Here is a 6,060-nt window from a genome sequence, read left to right as displayed (position 1 = left end):
ACACTCCCTTGCTGACCAACAAATTGGACAATTAAGAAATGGATAAGCTTCTAGAAACATACAATCTTCCAAGACTGAATCATGAAGTAGAAAATTTGAACAGACCAATTACTGATAAGAAGACTATAAAGTTACTGATTCAAACAGAAGCTCAGGACCAGACAGTGACACTGGTGATTTCCATAAGACATTCTGAAAATCAATACCAGTCTGTCTCAAACCCTTGCAAAAGTTTGAGGAGGGAACACTCCTAAACTCATTTTAGGAGGCCAACATTACCCTGATACCAAAACCAGACAAGGACACAAAGTAAACTACAGGACAACATCTGTAATGTACGTAGATGCAAAAAAGCCACCCAAGTATTAGCAAACCAAATTTAACAATACATGTAAAGGATCATACACCATGATAAAGTGGGATTTATTTTTGGGATGCAAGGATGGTTCAGCGTCGATCATCAGTGTGACACACCACAGTAACAAAATGAAGGATAAAAATCACATGATCATCTGAATAGATGCGAAAAGAGAGAATCTTGTATGATTTATAATAAAAAAATCTCAAAGTGGGTATAGAGGGATTGTACCTCAAGTGTCGGAGCCTGCCGACGAGACGAACGGTTCCTGAAGTGGGGAGTGAGGATTGAGAAAAAAATAGACAAGAGACAAAGATGGGATCGGGAGGGCGAGCAGTTCTAATTAGACTGCAGCGCCTACTTTATTTTTCAGCTTTCTTTTATACACACAAAAACAAGAAGGTTACATAAAGCGGCTGAGGCAGCAAGTACAGATTAGTTATGTTTTCTCAAAGTTTGGCCCTGACTGTTCTTAGACCTTCAGATATTTTCCCATTCCCAGGGCAGCAGGTGTCTGTTTGTTCTTTATGCTTATCGGAATTCCCCTTAGTGATCCTCCCAAACTCTGCTTGAAGTTACATTTTCTTAACCCTTAATGCTCCGGCTCCCTACATATCCCCCTTTTTTATTTTTTTTTGAGATCGTGTCTGGCTTAGGTAGTCAGTACAGACATTCTCACTTACCCGTCATTGGATATCGATCATCAAAGCGATCGACTCCTGTCTTAGGTTGTAAAAACGCTTACTGATCATTACCCGTCATTGGCTACCGATCTCCTTTGGGGTTAGACAGGGGCAGTGGCTTTTGGTTTATTAGCCATGTGGAGCCTTATTTTGTGAATTTCTCCATAAATATCTGTGACTATCCCCATCACAGCTTTTGTGATGCAGGGGAGGAAACATAGTATCAGGAGGATCACAACAAGTGGAATTACAAGGGGGGGCCATAAGTTGAAGCATTGAAGAGTATGATGGAAATCCATTGTGAAAGCTAGAGACAAGTTTGTTGAGCGTCTCATCTATATCTGTAGTTAAAGGAGAGGCCTCTTGCAGTGTCAAGACCTCTTTATGAAACTGGATAAGATCAAGAGTAACATTTTTTCTTACACGGTCTGTGAGACTCATACCTCATAGCAGAAAAATGTTTATTCCAATCACCCTTTGTCTGTTAACAGCCGAAGCATAAAGTCCCATGATGTCTTACCTTCTCAGGGTCAAGTCACTCATATTGTAACAGTTTTGTTGAGATAAGTGGAGAGAACTGATCTTCATTGCCCTCATGACTTCTCTCACAATCAGGTGAGAGAGGAAAGCCAGAGACAGCAATGGCTTTTCCCAGGCAGGGGGAAGGGGAGGAAAGGCTCCTTTTTGGATCTTCTAAGGCAGCTCATTGGGGGTCCCCACTCGGTTTCGCCTGGCTTAGGTTGTATCTCCCGTGAGATATCTTACCCGTCTTTGGCTGCAAACCATCTTTTGGGGACCAGACAGAGAGACATAAGGTGTAAACACAAGGATGGAACAGAGTCCCAGAAAGGCACAGTCTTACAGACTCTTCTTTCCTTAAGGAAAGACATGGGGGGACAGTCGGCTAGGCTGTTGTGTGACTACATCTCCCCCTTTTTTGTTTTTGAAGTATGAGAAACACAGAACGTGCAGTTGTTTCATTTACAGCCCGTTGGAGGGCTATTTGTCCACATCTGAGGACTATGTAAAACAAACAGAACAATAAACAGAATAGCAATATCCCCAGCAAACCCTCTACCCAAAGTCTTTATCCATTTAACAGGGTCTAAAGTGGAAAGTCCTTTTGCAGCTGCGGAAAGTGAGCTTTCCCACACCCTAGGGGCGTGGATGGGTATCTATAGATGTCTCTTCTTCTGTGGGCTGTCGCTCATGGTATGGTTTAACACCGACCAGGAATTCACAAAGGTTTTTCTTCCGGACCTGGAGAAATACAAGCAAAGCCTCTTCCCCGTGTTATCTCGCGGGGAGAAGTAGGATCAGCTTCCCCACGTAATATTTTAAACAAAGGTTGTAATTCACCGGTTGTCAACCGCAACTGAGGTCTAATCCAATTAATGTTTCCCAGTAGCTTTTGGAAATCATTTAATGTTTTTAAACAATCTCGCCGGATTTGTATTTTTTGAGGCACAATGGCCTGAGGCATTAAACAATATCCCAGATAAGAGTAAGGAGGCACTTGTTGAATTTTTTTGGGGGCTATAACTAGCCCATAATTGTGGAGCTTTTTTGTAAATGAGCAAAAGCAGCAAGCAACTTTGGTTCACAAAAGTGGGCAAAAAGTATGTCATCCATGTAGTGGATGATGTAAATATCTGAAAATGTCCTTCGGGTAAGTTTTATTGTAGCTGATACAAATTTTTGACATAATGTAGGGCTATTAGCCATTCTCTGAGGTAGCACTAGCCAATGATATCTCTTAAAAGGTTTTTGTAAATTAACAGAAGGAACACTGAAAGCAAATCTAGGGCAGTCCTTAGGATTTAAAGGTATAGTATAAAAACAATCTTTCAAATCCAAAACTATTTTATATGTGTTTTTTGGTATGGCTGCAGGACAGGGCAAGCCTGGCTGTAAAGCTCCCATTAATTCCATGGTTTCATTGATTTTTCGTAAATCCTGTAACAATCTCCACTGACCAGATTTTTTCTTAATAACAAATATGGGAGAATTCCAAGGAGAATTAGAGGGAACAATGTGTCCTTTTTCAAGTTGCTCCTGTACTAGCAGCTTGTAAAATCTTTTGTAGGGGGGACTTCTGATCTATTACGCCTGGTAATTGTCTGATTGTCACAGGGGCTACAACAGGGGCCTCAGGCTATGGATCCAGCCCTGCAATCACTTGGAGGAGAACTTCATTGTAACCTAGGCTTCTATTCTGATTGAGATTCTAATAAAGGCCCAGTCTGTCGAGCCTGAACTAACTGCATTTGAACAGAGAGGGAAGTGAGTGCAGCTTGTAATCTTTGCACCTCTGCTTCCAAGGGGGATCCAGTTTGGGTTGGTCATTTTTAGAGTATCTGATTCCTTTATGTCTAGGATCGATCACATCCCTAACCAAATTCCATAAGGAAAAAGTGTCTACCGGTACTTCAGAGGGTCCATGAGCATCATAATACCCATGCAAATGCTCTCTCACCTTTTCCCAAGTTTCTAAGTTTAAAGTCCCTTCTTCTGGGAACCAGGGACATATTTGTACTACAAACTCTAAGAATCGAAGCAACTGTGCTTCACTGGTTTTAATTCCTCTAGTTTTTAGCATGCTCCTTAATATGTGGGTAAACAGCCTTTTACTGTTCCCCTGTCCCATTTTATTTTACTCCCGACTATGGTATCTCACCGCTTTCACCAACCTTATTCGACGCGTCTCATTTGCAAGCGGTGTCCTTCACTGATTCCCCAGTATTCGGGTCCCTGTTCGGGCGCCACTTGTCGGAGCCTGCCGACGAGACGAACGGTTCCTGAAGTGGGGAGTGAGGATTGAGAAAAAAATAGACAAGAGACAAAGATGGGATCGGGAGGGCGAGCAGTTCTAATTAGACTGCAGCGCCTACTTTATTTTTCAGCTTTCTTTTATACACACAAAAACAAGAAGGTTACATAAAGCGGCTGAGGCAGCAAGTACAGATTAGTTATGTTTTCTCAAAGTTTGGCCCTGACTGTTCTTAGACCTTCAGATATTTTCCCATTCCCAGGGCAGCAGGTGTCTGTTTGTTCTTTATGCTTATCGGAATTCCCCTTAGTGATCCTCCCAAACTCTGCTTGAAGTTACATTTTCTTAACCCTTAATGCTCCGGCTCCCTACACTCAAGGTACTAAAGGCCATATGGGACAAAACCACAGCTAACATCACACTCCACGGTGCAAATGTTTTTCCTCTAAGATCAGGAACAAGGCAAGGATGCCCACTCTTGTGATTTTTTTATTCAACGTAGTTTTGGAAGGCCTAGAATTAGGCAAGAAAGAGAAGGCATCCAGATTGGAAAGGAAGAAGTAAAACTCATTTGCAAATGACATAAAACACTCCCTCTCCCCATCATTTGCTAGTTAAGCACTACCTCCATCCTTCCCTTTTCAGCTCGTATGTACGTCCCCATAATTATTTTATGAATTTTCACATAGGTCAGATCTCCTGCTCCTAAGACCCTTAGTCTTTTGTAGTTTTCAAAGTTATAGCTTGGGGTTTGTCTGTGACATATATTTCCCACTGTATGTATGTGTCAAGAAGGCAAATACCGGTGCCCATTGAGCTGAACACTAATTGAGCAAATGATTATCACAGAAAAGTCAGAAGACTCACATTCTAGTTTCAACTCTCACTAACAAGTTTGTTTTAAATCATTCAAGCCCCTGCAGGATCATAGCATTGAGTGTCTTTACACACACACATACACACACACACACACACAACTGTGTGGTTCCAGGTAGGTTTCTGATGGCTAGGCTTTGATATCTTACCTATAAAAAGTCTGATGAGAAGTCAGCATATAATTTCATGGTATTAGACCAAGAGAGAATTTAGGAAATAACCAAATATTGCCATATGTCCGACCCACTCCTCCCACAAGGGCTCAGTTAGGTGCCCCAAACAGGTGACATGTGGCAAAGCAATAAAAGAAAAGCCATTAGTCAAAACTTCAGTCCATAAATCCAATACTGAGTTTGTGCACTGAATGGCGTTTTCCTTAAACTAGCTGCAGACCATAATAGCCACTGATATTCAGAGTCTGTCTGTGGTGTTATCTCAATTTCGAGAGCTAGAATGAGCTAATACAAAACTCCTTGCAGTGGGAAAGAGGGAACCTAAGATATTGCCAGGGAGGTTTAATATCCCCACACAGCTTTGTCTACCAGGGAGGGAGGTCTGATACCCCAGAAGTGGACGGACTGGGGGGAATGAGATGAATATCTGTGAAGGAGACAGAGCTGAGTAAAGAGAACTGAGAGCAAGCTTGCCCTTAGGAAGACTAACATTTCAAAAGAAGGTAAATCTTCCAACAGTGGAATCATTCTGGCGACCAAGGAGTAACAATTGACAGAAAGAAAAAGAGTCATATCTGTAGAAGGAAGACTTCAGGAGGGGGTCCATCTGACCTGGACTAGCGTCTGCTTCCTATTCTAGTTTTTCCCAGTTATAGGATTCCGAGTGTTTAATGAGAAGGTTGTTTGGAGCCATCCTAGCTTGGACTCTATAAAAGTTGCTTCTATCACAATGGAAACATTCTCACATACTTTTCCTTACCAATGGAAAGCCCTTCACATGTTGGCACAAGCACATCTTATTTCTCATCTTCAGAGCTAACTCTCTGGCTCATGATCTACAGTCATGATGCTTCCGAGACCCTTTTTGTTCTTGTGGTTCCAGGATACAATTCAGGATGCCGTGTTGCATTTCCTCATCATAGTCTCCATCTCTGCCCATCTGATAGTTTCTCAGTCTTTACTTGTCTTGTGACCTTGCTTCTCTTAAAGAGTTCTGGTCAGTTATTTTGTAGAATGTCACTAAAGAGGGGCTTGTCTGGAGTTCTCATGATTGAAGTTGTGCATATTGGGGAAAAACGGTACAGAAGTGATGTGCCCTTCTCAGTGCATATGAGGACGCACATGACATTAGCAGGTATGCGAACCACGTGATGTTAACCACCAGTGCTTGGTTAGAGTGCTGTGTTCCAGGACTCTATT

The 6,060-nt window shown here is 42.1% G+C and overlaps 1 long non-coding RNA gene across 1 annotated transcript; it reads right to left on the bottom strand.

Moving 5' to 3' along the window:
• Positions 1-674: 674 nt before the first annotated feature.
• On the bottom strand, positions 675-4,177 carry LOC148757332 (uncharacterized). The gene is made up of 2 exons (XR_016022403.1): positions 3,732-4,177; positions 675-2,338 (listed from the first exon to the last, which is right to left on the bottom strand). It is a non-coding gene; the product is annotated as an uncharacterized LOC148757332 (long non-coding RNA).
• Between the last annotated feature and the right edge of the window lie 1,883 nt (positions 4,178-6,060).

This window comes from Rhinolophus sinicus, chromosome 9 (genome assembly GCF_057876585.1).
Source record: "Rhinolophus sinicus isolate RSI-liver-muscle chromosome 9, RSI-T2T, whole genome shotgun sequence".
NCBI lineage: Eukaryota > Metazoa > Chordata > Mammalia > Chiroptera > Rhinolophidae > Rhinolophus > Rhinolophus sinicus.
The sequence above is the reverse complement of the archived record's forward strand: the minus strand, read 5'-3'. Positions and strand labels throughout refer to the sequence as shown.